This window comes from Podarcis liolepis (assembly GCF_965112155.1).
Source record: "Podarcis liolepis genome assembly, chromosome: 2".
NCBI lineage: Eukaryota > Metazoa > Chordata > Lepidosauria > Squamata > Lacertidae > Podarcis > Podarcis liolepis.
The window spans coordinates 36,955,999-36,980,245 of record NC_139555.1 but is presented as its reverse complement, the minus strand read 5'-3'; the positions used below and the strand labels follow the sequence as shown (position 1 = coordinate 36,980,245).

The 24,247-nt window shown below is 43.9% G+C and overlaps 1 protein-coding gene across 1 annotated transcript in view; it reads right to left on the bottom strand.

Annotated features, from left to right (window-relative positions):
• The window catches only part of SEC14L1 (SEC14 like lipid binding 1), a 60,894-nt gene extending 59,551 nt beyond the window's left edge, over window positions 1–1,343 (bottom strand). Inside the window, exon 1 of the mRNA XM_083487543.1 lies at window positions 583–1,343. The gene's annotated coding sequence lies outside the window, so the exon portion shown is untranslated. The remainder of the gene's footprint in view (window positions 1–582) is intronic.
• Window positions 1,344–24,247: the final 22,904 nt, after the last annotated feature.

Genomic DNA, 24,247 nt, shown 5'->3' with positions numbered 1-24,247 from the left:
CTGTTCTAAAGTATATTTGGGTCCACCTGAGTGACAGGATTCGTCTGAGAGGAAGTACTTTATGTAATCTGAATCCATTAAAAGTAGCTTGGTCCTTCCCATAATAGGTTATCATTTCTCCAATGAATGTCCAATATTATAATTTAAGAATTACTTGCATACATAATTCCCACTGTCTTGTTTTCTCAACTGGATTTTTATCCTCTAAGTATCTTCTGGCAAGTTCAAAACCTCTTACTTCCCCTAAAATTTGGCTTCTGCCAGAAGACCAAAGACAGAAAGGTGGAACAAGTGTTATGACCCAATTCCCAGCCACACCACCCAACTCCCTTTACTTTCCAAGTACTCAATTTCTACAATCTCCCTGTTATCTGGAGCCATGGGACTTCCCACCTACTCTGCTGCATTTTCTCAAGTCCCCTTCTTAAAACCTTTACTCCAGAAAGAGTCATCACTGACTCCATGTTGTCTTTGCTTTTTAGCTCCCTTAATGGTGCTCTTTCAGGTAAGTCATCACTGCACCCAAAATCAAGTAAAGCAGACAGACCCATACATAAATAAATGTTCCAATAAAGATTTCACCTTCACCATCCCAGGCAGTAATGCTTCTGAGTCCCAGCTGCTGGAAACCACAGGAGCCCTCCTGTGCTCAGGTCTTGTTTGCAGGTTTCCCACAGGCATCTTGCTGGCCTCTGCCAGAACAGAATGTTGGACCAGATGGGCGATTGGGCCCAATCTTTTTACATTCATACCCACAACAGCAGAAGATCTACATGCTGCCCCTAATCAATTTACGAGAGGCAAGGCAGTCTTGCTGAAAGTCCAAATGGGCACCCCTGGGAAGTAAACTCCCGCATACTGTAAACTGTAGGAGTAATGCAATGAAGAAAAGACTATTTTGGCGCGGGGGCGAGGAAGGCGATAACATTAATTTACTGCATTTATACCCCTTTTCTCCAACAAGTAATTCGAGGTGGCATACATGGCTCTCCCCCTTCTCCCCACGACAACCCTGCGAGGTAGGTTAGGCTGGGCTGAGAGAGGTAGAGTCCGGCCCCGCTAGGGCCACCCCAGGTGAGCATAATGGCCGAGTGCGGAATTCGAACCCAGGTCCTGGTCCGGCACACCCTGACCATTTATTAAGACTAAGTTCTTGCCAGCAGCAGCCCCGTCCACGTCCTATGGAGAAGCGCGTGGAGAGAAAAGGGGAGGCCGCACACGCCGCCCTCTCCCCCCTCCCCCCCCCACGCCACCTCGAGAGCCCCGCAGCCCGCGAAACGCAAACCTTCCACCAGACCCTCCTGGAGCCGAAAGCGCACGCGCGCGCACAACTCATGCGGAAGCGGAATTCAGGCCACGGCTCGAGGGCGGAAGAGATCCGCAGGAACCAAGGGCTTCCCGTTCTAGGACTCCTACTCTGTGACCCTCGCTTCCACGGCTCCGAGGTTCACGCGTAAAGCTATAGAGCGCCCTCTCGGGGTCGGAATGGAATCCTACCGTCGTGCGTTCTGAACGGGGCTGTATCAAAGGCGCTTACCTCTCAAGACAGAAATGGCTAAAAACAAGCAAATTACAGCTGCCCTTCGTGCAGCTCAGGGCACTCTGATGTAAGCCCTAAATTCTTGTGGGGGCTTATATTCCCAGATACAATGTGTACAGGATTGCACCCCAAAGGCCAATTTTCGACATTCCCTTTTGCAGCAACAGGTGCCCGTGGACCAAGTTAAAAAGGTAAAGAGACCCCTGCCCATTAGGTCCAGTCGTGGCCGACTCTGGGGTTGCGGTGCTCATCTCGCTTTATTGGCCGTGGGAGCCGGTGTACAGCTTCTGGGTCATGTGGCCAGCATGACTAAGCTACTTCTGGCCAACCAGAGCAGCGCACGGAAATGCCGTTTGCCTTCCCGCCGGAGCGGTACCTATTTATCTACTTGCACTTTGATGTGCTTTCGAACTGCTAGGTTGGCAGGAGCAGGGACTGAGCAACAGTAGCTCACCCTGTTGCGGGGATTCAAACCGCCGACCTTCTGATCGGCAAGTTCTAGGCTCTGTGGTTTAACCCACAGCACCACCCACGTCCCTTGTGGACCAAGTTACGTGACTGAAATAAGGGAAACCTCTGTTGCAGGAAGCCTTAAAAGATGGTATGTGTCTGCAGGCATTTTTTAGTCACATGGTCAAATGGCTTTTCAGAATACAGTGGTACCTCGGGTTAAGAATTTAATTCATCCTGGAGGTCCATTCTTAACCTGAAACTGTTCTTAACCTGAAGCACCACTTTAGCTAATGGGGCCTCCTGCTGCTGCTGCACCGCTGCTGCACAATTTCTGTTCTCGTACTGAAGCAAAATTCTTAACCCGAGGTAATATTTCTGGGTTAGTGGAGTCTGTAACCTGAACCGTATGTAACCCGAGGTGCCACTGTACAGAGATAATGCAGCTCTCAATGGTGCCAGTGTGATTTTAATGTGAAAGGACAGCTGCTACAACCCTCAGTATCCTTACCTGGAAGTAAGTTCTGCTGAACTCAAGGAGGGCACACCTCTGAATAAAAGTATTTAGGATTGGGCTGCAAACTGACAATCTGTTCATGAGCAAAGGAATTTGATCAACTTTGACATAACTGGGTTTGGGTTGATTGATTTGGGTTCAATCCCAGCTCTAGGAGAGGCACAGCAGTTGCCCTTAGCTCTGGGGTGGGGGGAAGCTGACAAGTAGTTTGTGGATAGTGCCGTGTTAGCCCTGTAGCCCAATTTAAATGTAAGTAGGTCAGCATTAGGGAATTGTAGATAACAGCTCCAGAAAAAGCTAGTTTTTGTGTGGTACAAAGAAACCTGGCTATCTCTGCGTCGTGAGAAATGAAAATAAAAATAAATGCAGCTGATTTCAATGATGTCTTTAAATAGTTTTTTTTTAAAGGGAGTGCTTCAGTAAATTTGCATATGTTTGATTGCAACTGATTCAAACGCATTTGTATTTCACACCCCCTTCCAGAAAAAAAAAAATCAAATTTGTTGAAATCAACCCCTTGGTGCCAACTGCATTTAATTCCTCTTAGCTCCTCTGACTTTCTCCAGCTGTGATGCTTTCTCTTGATGGCAACATTTCTTCCATGAATATTATTGAGTGCAGACCTCTTGCTTGCCTTCTCTCCAAGGTCCAGGCCAACAACAACTCATCAGGTTCCAACATTCCCTAAGGGCTAATAAGAGTTGGTATTTCCTGAAAATAGCTCTGAACCTCAGGAATGGGATGTGCAAACATTGGTTGAGGCTTTGAGATTTCTTTGCACTGATTGCTAGATCGATATTCTACTGACTGCAAATTTTGAGAAGTGGGACTTGGTTCTAAGATATCATTACACCAAGCCTTATACAGTGGTACCTCGGGTTACATACGCTTCAGGTTACATACGCTTCAGGTTACAGACTCCACTAACCCAGAAATAGTACCTCGAGTTAAGAACTTTGCTTCAGGATGAGAACAGAAATCGAGCCGGAGCGGTGCGGCGGCAGCGGGAGGCCCCATTAGCTAAAGTGGTGCTTCAGGTTAAGAACAGTTTCAGGTTAAGAACAGACCTCCGGAACGAATTAAGTTCTTAACCTGAGGTATCACTGTATTAACATTATTTGGTAACATCATGGAATTTGACCTAAATAATTTCTCTGTTTAGCATGTATACAGATCATCAGCTCTGCCAACATGACTGCTCTTTTTTGCTTTGCTTGATCTTTGCCTTTCAAAGATCCTAAGGCTGCAATTATAAACTTGCTTATTGGATACAAAGCACATTGAGCTCAATAGGATGGACTTCAGAGCATACATGAATAGGATTGCAGACTTATAATGTGATCCTATGTACTGATCTCACTGGGGCTCGTTTCTGAGTATACAGACAAAGGATGGGGCTGCACAAGACTCAAATGCTTCTGGAGGCATATATGGCTTGACTCAGTCTGAGATATTAGACCTCATAACCCCTATCTGTGCCTCCATTGCATGATGTAGTGATTCCCCAGAGCCCATGTCTGTGTGTATCTGTCAGATATAGTCAACCACAAATCCTTGAACTCTCAGCACAACCATATCCTCCAGCTTCTTGGCAAGCCTGTCTGATTTCAGCAAGTCATCCTTTTTATTTTGAAACTAAGCTCTGCCCAGCACGACTGCCTGCCTAGCAGTGGAGACAACAAGCTGGGATAGCCATCCTGAACTGTGTGGACATTGTTGCCCTGGAAGGAAATTGTTCCCTAAGACTAGGTGATGCCAATTTTCATTGAAGATGTGTGGGCAGGCAGGGGTAGAATTATGTGGCACACCACACGGAGGGGCATTGTGGGGTCCCCACAATAATTAATGGATGAATTTATACTCATAAAATTTAAGGCAGCTTACAAATCAGCATTTCCAATTTTAAAAACCATTCATGTGAAAAGAGGGCAATAAAATAAGTTATGCAATAAAAAGCAGCAGCCCTTTCAAAAGGTGCAGTGCTACCAGTGAAATATGCAAAGCCACAGTCACCATGTGCTTCACCTAGAATGCGTGGATGTGCATGTGTGTGTGTAGATGTGTCTGTCTGCCTGCCTGTCTGCCTTTCCACCTACCTCCTCCTCTTGAACCTTCCTTCTGAACCCACTCCCCCAACAGAATTATGGGCATTTTCTATTAGCTAATAAAATGTAGACAAACCCATAAGAGCTGCTTCAGTAAATGGTTTATTAACAACGGGTGAATGCATGCCTGTGAACTTTGCACAATTAACTAGTCCAGATGTGCCTTTTAAATCTGCAATTGCCATGGTATCCAAATGTGATATGCAAGTTTGGCATTGATTTACCTTGATAATAATAGCCCAGTTGCTTAGGAAAGTTTTATAATGTCTGGTATTTGCAGACCATGCAACGATAATTTCCCATAGATTTTGCAGGAGGGGAAATAAGAGGGCATCTCATCTTCGGAAATGATACTTTGAGAGAGAGAAAGTTAAAGAGGCACTACATCAGGGGAGGCCACACCTCCCCATCTCCCACTGTTTAACCCATCATGCCAGCTACTGATGTAAGCAGCAAACAGGCATGGGTCAGCACAAAGGAGGATTCCTCTAGTGATGCAGTAAGGCTCAGAGGCTTCATAAGGCAATATAGGACCAGAACAGCCCCGGGTATCTTTGCTGGTCCCAGGTCCTTCATCCCCAACCTCAACTCCATCTAGATTTAGGCCTGAAAGACCAAGCAAAAGTGTGAGTGCATGGAGGGTAAGTTGTAAGCAAGCACACTTTATGACATTGCTGATCTTTCAGTACACCTGTTATGGTATCATCCTTGGCTTCCAGTTTCCCAACTTTGTGGAGCTGGAGCCAACATGAGATAGCATTGACTCTGGTCTTAAACCAACGTTTGTGTGTGTGTGTGTGTTTTAAAAAGTCATCAAATATAGGCTGTGCAATATAGAAACAACAATAGCTCTGCTCCATTTATGATTTATGCAAATCGTATTCCATTCACAGCTGAAAATGTCTGCTCAAATACCTTCCTCCTCCACATAGGACAATGGGGATTTACTCTGTACATGTTGTCATTCATTCCTAACCCCTCCCCCGCCTTCCCTGAGAAAAATATGCTTGGTCTATTAAATGTGTGTGGAAGAAAGATATGAAAAGAAAGCAGAATTTTGTGGCTGCGTGTTCTGCCTTTCTATTGACCTTTCTCAGACCACACAAAGCAGCTGAGGGGGAAACTCTGAAGCAATGACTTGTCTCCCTGAGAGACAGTTGGCATTCTCAGTGGGCGTTTCAATAACCAAAGTCTTTTTTTTACAGAAAACTTGGACAGTCGTTTTTTCAGTTACAGTATGAAATGTTCCCTCCTTTGGCTGGCAGAAAGGGCAATGGGAAACCGCAATGGAAAAATAGACTAAATGATCTATGAGGTGACTTGCAACACATTAAAATAATACAAAAGGCAGCCTAAAATATCTGCCCTGTTTGCACCCGCAGTTCCAGGAGAAACTGGAGACAAGACAAAAATTGGAGCTTTTGGAGTTTTTCTTTTTGCAGTGGTGGGGAAGCATGTTCCCTGCAGCTGTTCCTTCTCCGGCTGAAGGACAGGGACAGGTTGGTCTCTCCCTTGCCATGACCTTAATCTTGGAAGACAGAGAGTGTAGCCTCCCAAAGCTCCTTGTGCCTCTGATAGAAGCAAAGGCCAGAGCTCACTTTCCCTCAGTCCTAAACACTTCCCATGAGAGAAAGCCATTTTCATGCAAAGAAATCTGGGCTTCTCTTGTAGAGAGTTTTTGGATACATCTGCAAAACAACAGTTCCCTGTTAATTGTCATTTCTTGATTACTGTCCAACATGAGATATTCACTCACCTGTACAAGCATACAACACATACCTGTATGGACTTTCAGGAAAGGGCCAGGCCTCAGATGGACTCATCCATCCCTTACAATCCATACAGCTACAACAATGAGCCCTGGGGTAGTCCATTCTGCAAGAGATTCCTACTCACACTGTGGGTCCCAGAGAGGACACATGCCCGAAAAAAAATGCACCCACCTCCATGGTCCCACATACATTTCTGAGTGGGCGAGGGAGAAGCAAGTAAAGGAATTCTCCTGCCATGAGCATGGCCACACATACATTCAACTTATCATTGGCTCTGCTGACCACACACAGGGGACGTCTGCTGCTGCAGATGCTAGGATTAAATTGCTGAAAGAAACTACTGGGTACTTTTCCTCCTTCCCCTCTGCCCCATTCCCCCCCCCCCCTTGCCTGCAGCAAGCTCGAAAATGTTATGTATCTCATTTGTACAGCTCACCTGAGCCTGCCTGGTTGAAAGCAAAAAATGGTTCTGAAAACAAACTAATTATATTTTATCATCTCCTCTCCTGTCTCTCTCTCTCTCCTTCACTCCCTCCCCACCCCCAACTTATTTCTGGGGAAAAAGAAAACATCGGCTGCCTGAGATTTACACACTAGATTGAGCATAAACCTGCATCGTCTTCTCTCTCTCTCTCTCTTTTGCAGGGAGCAGATAATAGGTAGAGCTATCCCTCCATCTGTTTTGTTACATGCTTCCCAGCTTGGCATATTATTTGTTGCTATTAGACCATGTTTATCCCATTGACATTTAAAAGCCTATTATATGGTTACTGTCACAGTCCTGAACATGGATTCAGAAGCCAATTCCTGACTCCCCTGATAATGGAGTCACACATATTTTTTTTACTACTGTAATTTGTTGGTGTATCCCCCCCCCCCCCCGCTGCCTGCCATCAGCCACATATGCCAAGTTCTAGCTAAATGGTTTTCTTCTGCAGGCAATTTTCAATAGAAACAATCCCCTAAAGCGGGCCATTTTGTACCCCGGTGATTCAGGGAATTGGACTGTCCATATATTTCAGCCACTTCCCGGCACACTGCTCCAGCTACAGAGGTAGCAGAGCTACAGTTTTCCAGTGGAACCCAAGTGGAGATTCCAGTGTGAAGCTGGTTTGCCCTTGCTACGCGGTGTCAAGTCAACATACAATCATTTTGTTGTGTCTGTTACTTGTGGTGAGCACTTGCTTACTATGAGGTGTTGATCATTCTGGAGCCCTTTATCTGACATGGCAAATAAGTGGTCTTGCCATTTTATCAAGTCATTTGCAAACTAACCTTCCATTGCAATCCCACTGTTGCTGCTCTCTATAACAGACTGTCTGGTGTATTTTGGTGTGTGTACAGTATAGCCGTTTCCCCATTCCTCTCCTTTTTTGTCTAGTCTCTCCTATTGTGCACATGGAACCAACCTCGTCGTCCTCATCCTTGTCCTCATCCTCTTCTTCTTTAGCAATCACTCATAGCTGAGTAAGATTGTGTGTCCATAAACACGGTTTTAACATTGAGTCCTTAAGTGACTGTGGAGGCCAATTCTGGATTCACACATCCTTCCACAGTGGAGACACAGGTTTCCGGGTGGGAGTTGATCACGGTGTGGATTTGCCAAGCATGCCTTCCTTTTTGTACATTTCTCCCTTTCATCCTGAGTTTGAGCATCTTCAAAGCCCATGACACCTTTGGTAAAGGCTGTTCTCCAATTGGAGCACTCGCAGGCTGGTGTTTCCCAGTTGATGATGTTTATACTACATTTTTAAAGATTTGTCTTGAGAGAGTCTTTAAACCTCTTTTGTTGACCAGCCTCTTTTGTGGAACCAGCCTATAACTCTAATGGCACCTGCCATCCAAGATGGGAGACAGGCAATCTAAACATGCCAACAGGCATGAAACACCTGCATCCATTTCCCACAGGCATCTGGGTAGCCACTGTGAAAACAGGATGCTGGACAATGGGCCATTGGTCTGACCCAGCAGTCTCTTCTCATATTCTTATATAGGCCCCCAAATGGACAGTACTGTACTGGCCTGTGTTTGTAGGGCTACAGTCAGATGTGCTGCCACCATGTGGAGGGCCAGGGCTGGCTCTAACCTCCATGTGTGGGGCCAGTTTGGACTTCTCAGGTATCATTTGAATAGGCCCACTGGTGCTCTTAACCCTCTTTCTTCACCAGAGCAAATGCTCATTTTCTTATTTCAGCTGTAAAGACTAGAAAGTTTATTTGTTTTAAAGCTACTGTACTTGAGATGATCTATGCCGGTCTTTGACACTGCTCTCTGAGAGTCTTCAACACCCAATGCATTCGCCACCAAGTCTTTCACTATGGCCAGAGATCTGAGAGTCACAGCATCCATTACATTCACGACAAACTTTTTTCCACTTACAATAATACAAATGGGGGAAAACCACTTGTACATGATGCCAGTTCCTCTCCCAGTCCCCCTTTGTGTGCCATTTGTTTTACAGGACCCAACCAATTTAAATAGCAAACCCCAAATGCATATGTCAATAGCCCTTTCATCTAACTTTCATTTCCTCTTGAAACTTTTAATTGCCTCATTTTGGCACTCCTTCAGATTTCCAAAGTAGCTGTCTTGAACCAGGAAAATGTGTAACCTCTTCAACTCTCTGGAGCTGCATGGGAAGAAAGGGGAGTGAAAGATGAATGGGCACCATTTTTTCTCATCTGGACCAAACTGGTATCAATTGCTAAAAAGGTTTAGTTTTCTCCACTGAGTCATTAGATGTGATTGGCAGCTGTGTTTGGCTAGGGCTTCTCAACTCATGTACATAATAAGCACATGGGCTCTCATCCCAACAGGTTGTGTACAACCAGTCTACTCATAGCTTATGTACACAGATGTGGTAACCACACTGGAACCTATCACAAACATCTCATATGATTCTGGCATTTTGGCAGCATCTCCCTAGGAAAGTGGGGAGCCAACTGATGCTTCTTTTAGAATTGGAGCATTTCAGTTTCAGTCCACAGGTCCAGAGCTTGCTCCTGTTGCCATGATCGCCATCAGTCCTGATTGCAATGAAACTGCTCCAGAATAATCTATTTGCAAATGGATACATTTGCAAAGCTACGGAAGTCTTCCATATCACTTGTTTTTGGAAACATGACCAGCTCATAGAGATAGCTGAGACAAGCCCTGCAGTTAACAGCCATGCCTCATGATTTGCTAGACATTTTTGGAAACCCGCATCAGTCAAATGCCTACTTGCCAAAGCTTAGGCATAACAACTGCTACTTAAACAATCTCCCAGATGGACTGTTCCATAAAGCTTTTATGAGCCAAATGTATGATTTACTGAAGCATCTTTATCTCTACTGATTATTTTACCAATGCCATTTATTATTTAGTTGTAAATTTAAAGTGGATGGCCCTGTGGTTTTCAGCAACAGAAATTAATATCCCAGTGCTCCATCTGCTGTATCTACTCATAATTTAAAGCAGGGGAAGCACCCAGATATGGTCTCTGGGCAATGTTAGGCTCTTTCTTCTTGTTATGTTGTAATTAGTGGTGCATGAAATGAAAAGCAAAATGGACTCTAAGAAGAGAATTGTCAGTCCATGAAAAGGAAGAATCCAGTTTTCATGCCCTTTATATTGCATGTGTGTTGTTTCATGGGAACTTGAAGCTTACAGGGGAAGCAGGCAGGGTCCAGTCCAAACACACAAAAAGACGACTTTGGATAGATGGCTGCAGCATTCTTATCCTGGAATGTCTAAGTAAAATATTTGCAGGGAGCTAGAGCCAACTGAATCCTTGTATAGGCTGACAGGAGCTGGGGTGTTATAGAATAATAATAACAATAACAATAATAATAATTTATTATTTATACCCCGCCCATCTGGCTGAGTTTCCCCAGCCACTCTGGGTGGCTTCCAATCGAGTGTTAAAAACAATACAGCATTAAATATTAAAAACTTCCCTAAACAGGGCTGCCTTCAGATGTCTTTTAAAGATAAGATAGCTACGGTACTTATTTCCTTCACATCTGAAGGGAGAGCGTTCCACAGGGCAGGCGCCACTACCAAGAAGGCCCTCTGTCTGGTTCCCTGTAACCTCACTTATTGCAATGAGGGAACCACCAGAAGGCCCTCGGTGGTGGATCTCAGTGTCTGAGCTGAACAATCGGGGTGGAGATGCTCCTAGAGTTGGAAGGGACCCTGAGGATCATCTATTCCAACCCCTGCAATGCAGGAATATGCAGATGTCCCATACGGGGTTCAAACCTGAAACCTTGGTGTTATCAGCACCTTGCTCTAACCAACTAAGCTATCCAGGCTGATGTAATATGCTCTGCCTCCCTGAGGTAACTAGTTGACTGGCCCTCATCTTATTTCATAGTCCCTGAATTCTGCATGGCTGGGGGGAAATAGATGGATTGCAAGAGATTCATCTTCTGAATCCAAGGGTGGCAGAAGAGGTATGTCTTCTGGTTGGAATATACTGATGCCCACCCCTCCAACCTGGAAGCAGTCTGAACCTCATCCTGTTCAGAGACCTCTGTTTTCTACTAGGAAATCCAGAGGTCATGATGCTTACTTCCCCAGTCTCTCCATTACTATTTCACATGTGACACTGAGAACTTAAAAAATAAATAAAGAGGGAGAACAATTTTATAGGTGAGGGAAAGTTAACAGAGGAGGGGCTGTCTAATCCAGAGTCCTGCCAGGGTTGTGCTGACAGGACAGAAAGGCTGCCACCACTGAGAAGGCCCTCTGCCTTGTTCCCTGTAACTTCACTTCTCGCAGTGAGGGAACCGCCAGAAGGCCCTCGGAGCTGGACATCAGTGTCTGGGTAGAACGATGCAGGTGGAGATGCTGCTTCAGGTATAGTGGCCATTTAGGGCTTTAAAGGTCAGCACCAACACTTTGAATTGTGCCCGTAAATGTACAGGGAGCCAGTGTAGGTCTTTCAAGACCGGTGTTGGCAGCCGCTCCCAGTCTAGCTGCCGCAAACTTTTCTTTCAAATACCCCTTTTTTCCTGGCCAGGAACCTGAGGCTCTAGTAACAACGTAACAGGCATATCTAAAATAATGGCATCTTTAAAACAACTGTAAGTAATGGTGGTGGCGGCGATGATGTAGGCCAGCAGCATCTAAAGAGCCACAGACTCTCCCTCCCTGCTTTATACAGAAATGTCACAAAGAGTGGCTCTCCTTTTCAAAAGTAGAATTGACTTCATTCAGCCCAGCTCCCTACAACTGCACCTGTTCCTGGGATGGAGGTCTTTAGCAAAGCCCAGAAACATAGGCTGACTTTATTCACCTGATGCTACATTTCGTTATGTGCTTCAGCCTTTGGTTCCCTCACTATAGTTTCATTGTAATTACTTGGGATTCTCGAGTACCAAAGTGATGATAAAATTAGATCTGCTTGTCAGCTGCCCTTTGATTTCTCAGCAAAGTTAAGAAAAGAGGGTTGTTTTGATTTGATTTTTTAAAAAAGATCAGACGCTCCTAATCAATCGAGATAAGAGAAGGGAACAAGGAAAGAAAACAAGCCGCTCTGTTACGTCTCCCATCTTCACGGAGAGGGGTAATCTCCAAGTGGAACATTGTTAATTTTTCTTTTTCTTTTTGCAGAATAGAAAAAGGGCAAGCCCATTCAAAGACAGTGTAGAGTGATTGCCTTGGGCTCCCACAATTTTTCCTTATGGAAGAGTTCAAAGGAAAGAAGAGGAAACAACTCTTAGAGCATTAGATCAAGATAGTGCCGAGCTTTGAAGATGGTATCTGTAATGAATAAATCAAAAAAACCATGTACAGTAAACAGTGCAGAGGATCATTTCAGCACCTGTGGAGACAGGGGAAATGTGCTGTCTGAATGATAATAAAAAATACAGCAAGCGCTTGGAGCCTCGCTTGGTATTTACTCACCATTTGCTGTTTAGGAATTCAGCACCACAAACAGCTCCCTGAGTCTCCTAAGGCAAATACTAAGCTAAGGGATGCCTTCCAGTGAAGCGGTCGCCCATGGTAATATGCAAATGCTCGGGGGCAGACAATATTTATTTTGAACCAGTATGTTCTAATGTTTGCCAGAGGTGTATGTATGTGCTTTTGAAGAAAATGAACATCCACATGCAAAAACGCCAAGTTTTCAATGGGTCTATCACCACAAAACATTCTAGCATTTGCATGTTCGCAGAAACGGTGTCCAGGAGGGGGTGAAAAGTGGGAAATACCTGCAGAATGCTCCCAGGCCTTCACTTCCACATTTATAAAAGAAAATAAAAAATGCATCTAAAGCTAAATAAACTGGCATTTCCCTACATAAGGTTAGGATGACAACTAAGGCTGTAATCTTATGCAGAGTAGCTTGGAAGTAATCCCCATTGAACAAAGTGGGACTTACTTCAGAGAAAACATGCGCAGGCACATGCTGTTCCTTTTTAATGCTCCTGTCAATTGGAGACTGTTGGCAAAACAAGGAAGCACAAAGGAATGCAAGAGGAGCATAGCTAAAGGATAAATATGTGCAGAATGTAAAACACGAGGCCTGAATAGATGCTATGGATAGGCCAGCTCATTAAAAAGTATTTAACATCAAGGTTTAAACACTTGCGTGTTTTATAATGCAGCAATTCTAGTGCAATAAGGGATATGAATGTGTTCACAATTACTGCCATTTTCAGCATTCTTGTCCAAATGTTTCTTCTTTTGTGAGTCCTAAATGTCTTTTTTTTCCTCACAGCCACTTAGCTTCACTCTTGCGCTTTTATTTAATTTGCTTGAAAATTTGCTTTGTACATCAGGATTCTTTAAATCAACATAACCACTAATGGGATTTATCTGAACATAAAGTGCTTTGGAAGCATGTGAACACTTAAGAAGGCAATTCCTCATTTAATGCGGAGAAGCAAAAGTTGACCAGTCAGGTTTTATTAGAGTGGGGGTTTTTTCTTTCACTTATGCAGTCTGTAAACACAGGTGTCTTTGCTTATTGGAATCTAATTCCTTGGTGAATTATTACAACACAGGAAGGGAATCATGAAAAATGCAGGTGGCAAAGCCTCTTCCATTCAGATTCTCCAAATCTGCAGTGAGGAGCAGACATTAAATAGCCCTAGAAGGATGCTTAAGCAATTAGCTTAAGAACAAAGGGGAAAAATAGAACCCACAATAAATCAAATGAGGAATGGAAGGGAAGGAGGAAAGCTCAACAGAAGCACCATGAATAGCATTAGAGCTGGATCCAAATCAAGGTCTGAATCATTTCAGTGTTCTAAGAAATCATAAATAATGTTATTGCAATCTAGATGGCTGCTCTCAAAAGGCAGAACTAGTGATGATGGTTACTGGGAAAGGGATACTGTTTAACATAAAATATAAAAATGCTTTTAATTTACACCACTTGCATAATATGGTAAATTGGATGCTTTAACCACTCTCTATATAATAAAAATGTAATATTGTCATCGCACATCCCCCGTTGGAGGATTTGTAGTGTCTCATCCCAGTCCTGGATTTGAAGTCAGAACACAGCCCTCATGGGAGCCTCATCACACTCCTAGGTACGCATGACATCAGAGTGGGATGGGGAGCAAGAGTGAAGGCAGGTTGCACGGGAGCAGTGGCCGTGTCATGGGAACAGGAAGGGAGGGAGACTTAGGGGAGAAAGGGATGGCTGAAAACAAGCCCAGCTGTGCTAGTGGAAGTCCTAAAGCAGGATTCCTCTGATGCAGTGCCAGATTTATGTACAGGCTAAGTAGGCTGAAGCCTAGGGCCTCTAAATCTAGGGGGCCTCACCAGCCCTCCCGCTCCCCAGTGGGCAGCCTCCCCTCTCCCAAAATTGCAAACCCAAGACTTCATGCGAGGGCAGGGCAACTCGGGCCCAGCAACTATGAGACTCAGGGCTAGCCAGTGGGGGCCCAATTTGAAGAAGTGGGGTGCAACTTGATTTTTTTTTTTTGGTAGGGCCCCAGTTCACAGCCAAAGTGTGCAAAATCTTATAGATATAAATAAAATCCATCTAGATTGCCCTGGTGCAGGGGCCCCCTGTTGCATTGGGCCTGTGGGGCCCAATTTGGCCCAATTGCTCCAATTGCCTTAAGGTCAGCCCTGATGAGACTGTGCAGGGGTTGGACTGACAAACCCTGCACCTTCTAGGTCCCTGGTGTCATCATTCAGAGTACAGACTCAAGGACTTGTTATGGAAATAAGGGGGGGCACTTAGTAACTCAGAGAAGGTTGGGGAACCTTCAAGCTTCCAAGAGGTCAAAAGTTTAACCTCAGAGGATGCTGAGTCAGGGTTAAATGCCACGAAGGCTGAACTTGATTCCTTTAAAGAGGAACAAGACATGGGAACTAATTCTAGGCCTGCCCAGGCCACAAAAGGTTTGCAAAGTTCAGTTATTGCAGAAGTTTTTCAGTGTTAATTTCATGCATTTTTAAAAATCACCGTGGTATTTAACAATAATATCTTATGTCCTTTAGAGGAGAAATTTTGAATTGTAGAATTTTAAATACCCGTCATCATCCTTGGCTTTAGTCAATTTTTCCATTTTTTTCTAGTTGTGAGGGTGGGGGATTGGGAGGGCCCTCACAAGTGGAGTAGCCTAGGGCCTCTCCATCTAAATCCAGGTCTGATCTGCATGATGTCACAAGGCTCATTCTTGGAAAATCACTGTGACATCATGCATGGAGGATTATGGATAAATTACTTCTACTTTAGAGGACCCTTTGTCTTTTAAAAATTTTTTACTTCCCTGTCCCTGGTGCTATCTCTTAATAGCTTGCCTCACAAGTGCCACCCCTGGGAGGCACAAACAGAGCAGTATCAGCGGCTGGTGCTGTTCTCACTTGTGGTCTTCCGCTGGCATTGGGCCGTTCAAGCCCAGCCCCCTAACCTTTTCATGGAATTGGATCACAGGGTTGTGAAGTTGGCCTCATTCCCAGGTTAAGTGCCTTAACACAAAATATGACTTGTTGCTTAATTCATAGTGGATGGAGTTGCTCATAGCCGCTCTCCATTCCATCAGCCCAACAGAATCTGTAACACATGCAGGGAGTTCTCAAATAGTACAGGCTTTCCCATTTGCTTGCAATAACAACAGGAGATCTCCATGTAGCTGCACACAGAGCTGCCCTTGACATTATCAATATGTGAGAAGCCCATGCCCATATAACCCAAGCCATATAACCCAAGCCTTCCATAACCCACTTCTCCCTACTGTCTGAAAGGAAGCCAATTTCACTCCATTAACTTCAAAGGAACTGAACTGGCTCAAATTCATATACTTGAGATTAGCTGGGTTTTGTATAGGCTGCCTGTCCCTGTCCCTGCCTGCCGGGTTTCTGATAGCAATAAAGAATAGCAATCGTTCTGCCCCTTTAGTTTTATTTTGTATTTCTTTCCCTTAGGGTGTTCACTTAAGAGTTAGAACTCTGACTAGCGGGGCAGCAGCAGCTTCTGTCAAGACTGTACCCTGTACAATGCACTGCAAGATGCGCCAAGCCTTCGTGGTGAATTCTGTGGGGGGCACATTACTGAAAAATCTACTTTATGAATTCTCTAGGGGAAAACCAAAAGGAATCTGAACAATGGAAAGGTGCACTATCTTTACAATTTATACATGGACTTAGTGCAGAAGAGTCATCTAACACCGTGCCTTTCAAATGATCTAGGCAAGCTTGACCCACTCTGTTATTGCTTGTTCAGCTTTAATAATAATAATAATAATAATAATAATAATAATAATAATAATAATTTATTTATACCCCGCCCTCCCCAGCCAAGACCAGGCTCAGGGCGGCTAACAACCAATAATAAAAACAAGTTGATTAAAATACAATTTAAAACATTAAGATACAACATTAAAACATTAGGGTGCAATCTCTTCATAGGAGGAGAAAGGAAAAAGAAAGAGGGGGAGGGAATCAAACTGATTCCAAGCCAAAGGCCAGGTGGAACAACCCTGTCTTACAGGCCCTGCGGAAAGAAATCAGATCCTGCAGGGCCCTGGTCTCATGAGACAGAGCATTCCACCAGGCTGGAGCCAATGTTGAGAAGGCCCTGGCTCTGGTTGAGGCTAATCTAACTTCCTTAGGGCCCGGGACCTTTAGGGTGTTGCTATTTATGGACCTTAAAGTCCCCAGGATGCTTTCCTTAGGATGCCTGTCTATGACCTGCCTGCATAGCAATGGCAGGAGGGTGTGTGCATCTGACACACGGCTGAGAATTGCACTCCATGAGCTTCTGTCTTCCCTCTGCGCTGCCCCCCTGTGTTTCTATGCATTGGGTGGGGGCAACTGCAGATGGGCTTAGCCACTGCATTCTTGCATGACTTAATGAGTGTTCTTCTGCATCACATTGTGCCTGCTTGTTAGTTGGAGGAACTGCCACGTGTCCAGTACATACCGTAATACTACTTCTGGTATACCTCCAATATAACACACACATTTCTAAGCATTAAGGAGAGGGGCCATAGCTCAGTGGCAAAGGACACACCTGGGATGCAGAAGGTCCCACATCCAATACACAGTATCTACAGTTAAAAAGAATCATGTAGCAAGGGATTAGGAAGACCTTTGGCTGAGGCAGCAGAGTGTTAGTCAGCACAGACCGTACTGAACTCAGTAGAGCAATGGACTGAGCCATTATATTGCAGTGTCATATGTTCATAGCCCATGTCCAAATACATGGCTTTAATAAATACGGGAGAGGATTTCGTCAAGCTGCTTATACTATTGCTGCTTAAACTATTTATACTTTATGTATATTCCATCCCAAGGGCTGAGAGTGACACTTATTGGCTAATTATCTTACCATTCAGCTCCCAATCACTGGACACCAAAGGCCATTTTGATTTAAAATGTGTTTGAGCACTTCAGGAAAATGCACAGGCTCAAGCTTTGTTGATTTTTAAAGGGAAAAATAATTCAAACTTGTGCATAACAGCATCACAGCCACCCACCAGGAAAGGGGAATGATTATTAGCAGAAAAATAACACAAGAAGCAAAGGTGTACACAGACACACATGCAGAAACACACATACAGTGGTGCCTCGCAAGACGAAATTAATCCGTTCCGCGAGTCTCTTCGTCTTGCGGTTTTTTCGTCTTGCGAAGCACGGCTATTAGCAGCTTAGCGGCTTAGCGGCTATTAACGGCTTAGCGGCTTTAAGAAAAAGGAAACAAACTTGCAAGAACTCGCAAGACGTTTCATCTTGCGAAGCAAGCCCATAGGGAAATTCGACTTGCGGAACAACTCAAAAAACGGAAAACTCTTTCGTCTTGCGCGTTTTTCGTCTTGCGAGGCATTCGTCTTGCGAGGTACCACTGTACACACTTTCAACTTTAGTTTGCAGCCTTCACAGCTACATTTGGTGAAACAAAACTAGAGGGGCATAGTATGTATACAATCAGCAGCAGGTTAATCAGGTGCTGAATTTCAAGGTATACCCGTTGAGAGCAAGAAGTAGGTCGAACAAAGAGAGATACACACCTTCAGAAAGACATACTGAAATGAACATGCGATTTAGAAGCCAGTTCTCCAGCATCGTCTTGCCACTAGATGGTAGCAAAGACTTTCCTTCTTTGACAACACTGAGCTTATTGTCTAGCCAAAGCAAGGTCTTTATCCCACAGAACAATGGTTAAAAATAAAAAGTGGAAGTAATGCAGAGTAGATAATCTTCTCCTTGGAATCTGTGTCTGTTCTCACCACTTAGCATAATTCTAGGCTTTCTTTTTTCCGAAACGGACTTTGGATATTTACATTATGTCTTGGATGGAAAGAAAAAGGAGAAAGGGAGTGGGGGGCTATCAATAAGGTTGTCAACCCTGAAAAATGCTTCCAAAATGGCAAATTCAATGCCCACCAGTTCCCAGCAGGGAAAAGCACCCCTCATCAAATGCTTGCTTAAACAAAAATGTTTTTAATCCTCTTCTTGAAGGTTAGTAACAGACTTTGACAGCCACCTTTACAGAAGGAGTAGCATGTGCCTGGAGACTTGAAGCAAGGCTTCTGCTCAAGATTCAGGGGCTGGGAGAGTTACAGAGCACGGCTACTAGCCATGATGGCTGTTTCATCTCTAGTTCTGGAGGCTGCATGCCTCCGAATACCAGTTTCTGGGGAACACAAGTGGGGAGTGTGGGCTGTTTTCCTCATGCCCTGCTTTGTGGGTTTCCCATAGCCCTTTGGTTGGCCACAGTGGGAATAGGATGCTGCACTAGATGGATGTTTGGTCTGATCCAACAGGGATTTTCTCGTCTCCTTATGTTCTGATGGGTGATAGCAGGGGTGACACCTGAGGCAGACCTTGCCCCCCTCCCCTGCCAATTGCACACCCTTTCCTGCCAGGGAAGAAGTGGACAGGGAATCTCCACAACAGAGATGAAAGAAATCTCTCCATTGGGACCAGCTGCCCCTGTGGATTCTGCTGCCTGAGGCAGTCACCTTCCCTTGCCTCATGGGTGATAGTTGCTTCTTCCAGTTGCTTCTACATTTGCCAGAGAGAGTGTAGCTAGTAGAATGTGCTTGGACAGTGCTGTCACCTTAGCTTAGGAGGTTATCTAACCTATAGGCCTGATCTGCCACTGGAGGGATATTCATACCAATAGGCTGCTCTCCTCTATATATTCCAAGCACCCCAAACTGTAATCGCTTCTGCTGAGCTGACTGACACTCATTCAGTTAAGCCTGCTCTCCAGAGAGTGGTTTGAAGGCTTAAAATAGAGGGGGAGATGACACCTGACGCCAAAGGTTTGGATGGTTTCTCCCTGTGGCTTGGCTTCATAAATAGACCGGATCGTGTGGAACCTTCATGCCAACTCTCAGGACATACAGGAACGCTTGCTCTTTTCTGCCTTCTCTGACCACTTGCCTAATTTATCTGTGCAGAGGAATGCCTCAGCAAATCCTCCACTTAGCAGCAGCAGCAGCAGCTTGTAACAGCTTCCAGGAAGCTGAAGGGGCCAACAGGAGTTAGGTGAGCTTTGGGGAATGGGAACCGCAAACTGTTCCTGCAAAGAGAAGCAATGCTGTCGTATTGGATGGGAGCTTGTGTAATGTGTATGGATGCATGCTAGCAACAACTGGAAAGGCTGAACACTCATACACAAATGCACACATGCTTCTCCTTTGTGCAGACATTTAATTAGAACTGAACTGCTGTATATATGGCCACTCAGTCCTTATTTTATATTCATTTTGGGGGAGTGGTTGCCAGAGACTGGCAGGGCTCTGAAGAGTGTGTGGTGGAGGCAGGGGACCAGGGGAATGACCCAGGAGAGGGGACCAATGATTTATGGGGATTAGCGATGCCCGCAAGGAGGAACCAGGGTACGGGAAGGAAGGAGGAAGAATCAGGCCAGGTGGGGAGGAAGAAGAGGCTGCTCTGGCAATAGACGGGTTAGTAGACTCCCCACCTTCTCCCATCCCATAGTCTCCAAGAACCAGGAGGCACTTGAAGCAGTTTTAGCAGTAATGACTTCTGTGCAGGAGAAGTCTCAGGTTGTGGGCATGCAATCCACTAGGGGTATATACAGGTATACACGAAGCAGAGTTGGAAGAGACTGTGGAGGTCATCTGATCATCTACGAAGGGCTGGTGCATCATTACTGGGAAAGAGGACAGGAACCCAGACTTTGCCATGTAAAAAGGCTTATGCAAGGGTCTCTTCTCATGATTCACTCGGTCTCTGCATGTGCAGTCACAATGTAGTGTGTAGTGGCAACTGTGGGCAAATTATTGCCCATGCCATATCCTAGCCACTCTAACCTGGGTCAAAGCACTCATGTGCATGAACTGCTCTGCTCTGGCCTTTTGGATATTACAGCCACTTTTTAAGTGTTTGAGGGATACAAAGGTTGCCTCCATAACATCAGAACTTTTGCACAGATTTCTCATCTATCTGAGTAGATGCTGGTATATATGTCCTTGATGCAATGAGGTCTGTGTCTGTAGCCCACTCTTAAGAAAGCAGGTGCAGTTAATTCAGTGGCTGTTCGGCTCTCTGCACTGTTATTGTTACATCCCTTTACCAACCTCCCTGACTGACCTCTCTTTTACTTATCTTGTAAAGTCTACACAAATTACCCATTTGCTTCCCCCCACCCCCCACCCCTCTGTCTCCCTATGCTTACCTTTTGGATAACTCCCCCGATTTTTTGATATTTTGTGTAACCAAACAGGCTATCTGGGATAGCAGTATAGAGGGGAACAAGGAGACTGTGAGCCCTAAAAGGGAGAGAATTAGCACTGAAAAGGTCAACAAATAATAAGGTGCAAAGATGCAGGGGAAGAATGGGAAAAGGGGAGGGGGAACACCAGGGGAAAGGAAAATTTCTAGACAGGAAGAAATCAAAGACTTGGATTTTCTGTGGCTAAAAATAAAGGAGGAACTTAAGCAGAACGAAAATAATATAGAAAATAAATTAGAGGAAATGCAAGATAGAATAGACAAAAGAATAGAGGGAGCCATAGGAGAGCTCGGAAAGAAAGTTCAAGAGTTATCAGTTAAAGCAAAGACATTTGAGGAATCTAACAAAAAAATACAAAAAGACATGAGAGAGCAGAAAAGGGAGACAGAGAAAATGAAGGAGGAGTTGCGAGAGCTGAATAAATCACAGGAGCAGATATGGGACAACATAGCGATGGCTGAAATGCGACAAAGACAAATGCACCTAAAATTCAGAGGTATAGAGGAAGAAACGAAAGAGAACATTAAAGAAAAAATAACTACTGAATTAGCAAATTGGTTAGAGACTAAAGAAGAAGAGGTCGCGTACACAATAGAAAACGCCTTTAGGATTAAAATGAGAACTTACCAGAACAGAACTAGGAAACCCATAGGGGACTGCCTAGTAATGTTTAACTCAATAGGAATGAGAAACCTGATACTTAAAACAAGTTACCATAAAAAACTCATAATAGGCGGTAGACCAATAATTGTCCTGAAAGAGATCCCGGTCAGGTTATTGCGTAAGAGAGAAGGGTACAGACACATAATAGGTGTTCTGAGAAGGAACAACATTCAATATAGATGGGAATTTCCCGAGGGAATCGCCTTCTTCTTTAAGGACAAGAGATTTAAACTGACCAGCTCACTAGAGGTAGAGAAGTTCCTGAGAAGATACGAGAAGGAGCTCACTAAAAACGAGAGTGGAATATCAGGAAGAAAGGATGTGAGGGAAGGAAGGGAGGGGGAGGGGGGGAGGGTGAGGCCACAGAGAGGGGAGGTGGAAGGAGAAGGAGAGGAGGACGAGGGGGGAAGCGTAGCGGAAGGGGAAGAAACAGGGGAAGAATCAGAGGAAGAGGAAGAAGCAAAGAATTAATAACCGGACACAAACGCTACGTTTTATCTAAACAATGTCTCTAACTTTTTTAACATGGAATGTTAACGGTCTAAATGAGAAATCTAAAAGAAATAAAATAGTGAAAGTTTTGAAAAATAAAAAATGTGATGTGGTGTGCTGCCAAGAGACACATGTGGCCAAAAAACATAAACATATACTGACCAATAAAAAGCTGGGAAAGGAGTTTATTAACTCAGAGGTGAATAAAAAGAGAGGGGTGGTCATCTATGCCAAAGAAAAACTGGAACCCAAGGTAATATGCAAAGATGAGGAGGGGAGGATCCTAGGGATCCAAATTACCCACCAAGGGGAAAGATTTAATGTAGTATCGATATATGCCCCTAACACCAACAAAACCGAGTTCTTTAGTAAACTAGAACAAGTATTACTGGAATTAGAAAATTATAAACTAATTTTATTAGGGGATCTGAATGGAGTCCCGGAACCCAATATTGACAGAAGTGAAAAAAATAGGAAAGGGAAGCAGGGGAAACTCCCAAAAACTTTCGATGATCTCCAAGAAAATTTAGATCTAATAGATATCTGGAGATACAAAAACCCTACAGAGAAACAGTTCACCCATTTCTCTGGAGTACACCAGAGCTGGGGTAGAATAGACCAGATCTGGGTCTCCAGGGAACTTTCGCTGAGAGCGGGGAGATGTACAATAGAACCCAGAACGCTATCGGATCACAACTCTATCTTTTTGGAAATAAAGGGTACCCCATCAGGCCCGTATAGATGGAGAATGAACGATTACTTACTGGATCAGGATGAGACTACCGATAAGGCAAAGAATGTCTTGAAAGATTATTTTGATCATAACTTACATAAAGAAACTAAAATTAATGTGGTATGGGATGCCAGTAAGGCAGTCCTAAGAGGTTTTCTGATTCAACAGAACAAATATAGGAAGAACTTGAGAGAAGCAAAGAAGGAAGAGGTAATTAAACAACTAAAAGAAGTAGAGCACAAACTAATAACAAATCCTGGGGATGAGAGATATATTCAAAATTACAAACTATTACAAACCCAATACTCAACACGGCTGAATCAAGAAATAGAATGGGGAATAAGGACGATGAAACAAAGATACTTTGAATCAGCAAATAAAACTGGCAAGTTGTTAGCGTGGCAGTTGAGGAAAAAACAAAAACAAAAGGTGATTAACAAAATTAAATTTGAAGACCAAATAATAGAAGACCCCAGTGAGATTAAGGGAAAGTTCCTTCAATATTACGAAAATTTGTATAAAAAGAAAGAGGCAGAAGATACAAATGAGATAGGAATGTATTTGGAAAGGAATGGGAAAGAAGATTTAATAGATGAGGAAAAGGTAATGTTAAACGAACCAGTAACTATGGAGGAGGTTAGAGACGCAATTAAGAAAATGAAACCCGGAAAAGCCCCTGGCCCAGATGGCCTTTCTCAAAAATACTACAAATCTCTAGAGGAACATCTGGCCCCAGTACTCTGTAATGTAATTAATAATATCCTCCAAGGAGGGGAAATGCCTGACTCGTGGAGAGAGGCACATATAACATTAATACCTAAAGCAGACTCCGATACACTTAACATATCAAACTACAGACCAATATCATTGCTTAATAATGATTACAAGATTTTTGCAGGAATAATGGCTAATAGACTTAAGAAATATTTGAATAGAGTAATTCATAAAGACCAAGCCGGATTTCTGCCGGGCAGGCAAATAAAGGAGAATGTGAGACATGTAGTCAACATAATCGAATATCTGGATCTCAGGATTGATATTCCTGCCGCCCTAATCTTTATAGACGCCGAAAAGGCATTCGACAATGTGTCCTGGGAATTCCTTATTAAATGTATGGAGAGGGCAGGAATAAGAGGGCCGTTCCTAGAAGGCATTAGAGCAATCTATTCAAACCAAAGAGCCAAACTTATTATCAACGGTAATTTAACAAACTCATTTAAGATTACAAAAGGTACAAGGCAGGGGTGTCCTCTATCACCCCTGCTATTCATCATGGTCCTGGAGGTATTACTGAACAAGATTAGAGGAACTTCGGAAATAAGAGGGATTAAGATAGGTAAAAAAGAATACAAAGTTAAGGCTTATGCCGATGATCTTGTAATATCAATAGAGGAACCTCTAGAGAGGATAAATGTAGTCATTGACGTAATGGAGGAATTTGGGAGATTATCGGGGTTTAAACTGAATAAAATAAAAACAAAAATGTTGGTAAAGAACTTAGATGAACAAACAAAAAATAAAATTGAATTAGACTCTGGGATAAAGACATCAAAAAAGGTTAAGTATCTGGGTATTTGGCTTTCAACGAAAAATATAAATTTGGTGGAGGACAATTACAATAGAACGTGGAGCGAATGCAAAAGAGATCTAGACTGCTGGAGCAGATTACACCTCTCATGGGAGGGGAGAATGGCTGCCATCAAGATGAACATCCTCCCCAAAATGATATTCCTGTTCCAAAACATCCCGGTAATCAGGGGTACAACTATGTTTAAGAACTGGCAGAGGACCCTTTCCAGATTTATTTGGCAGGG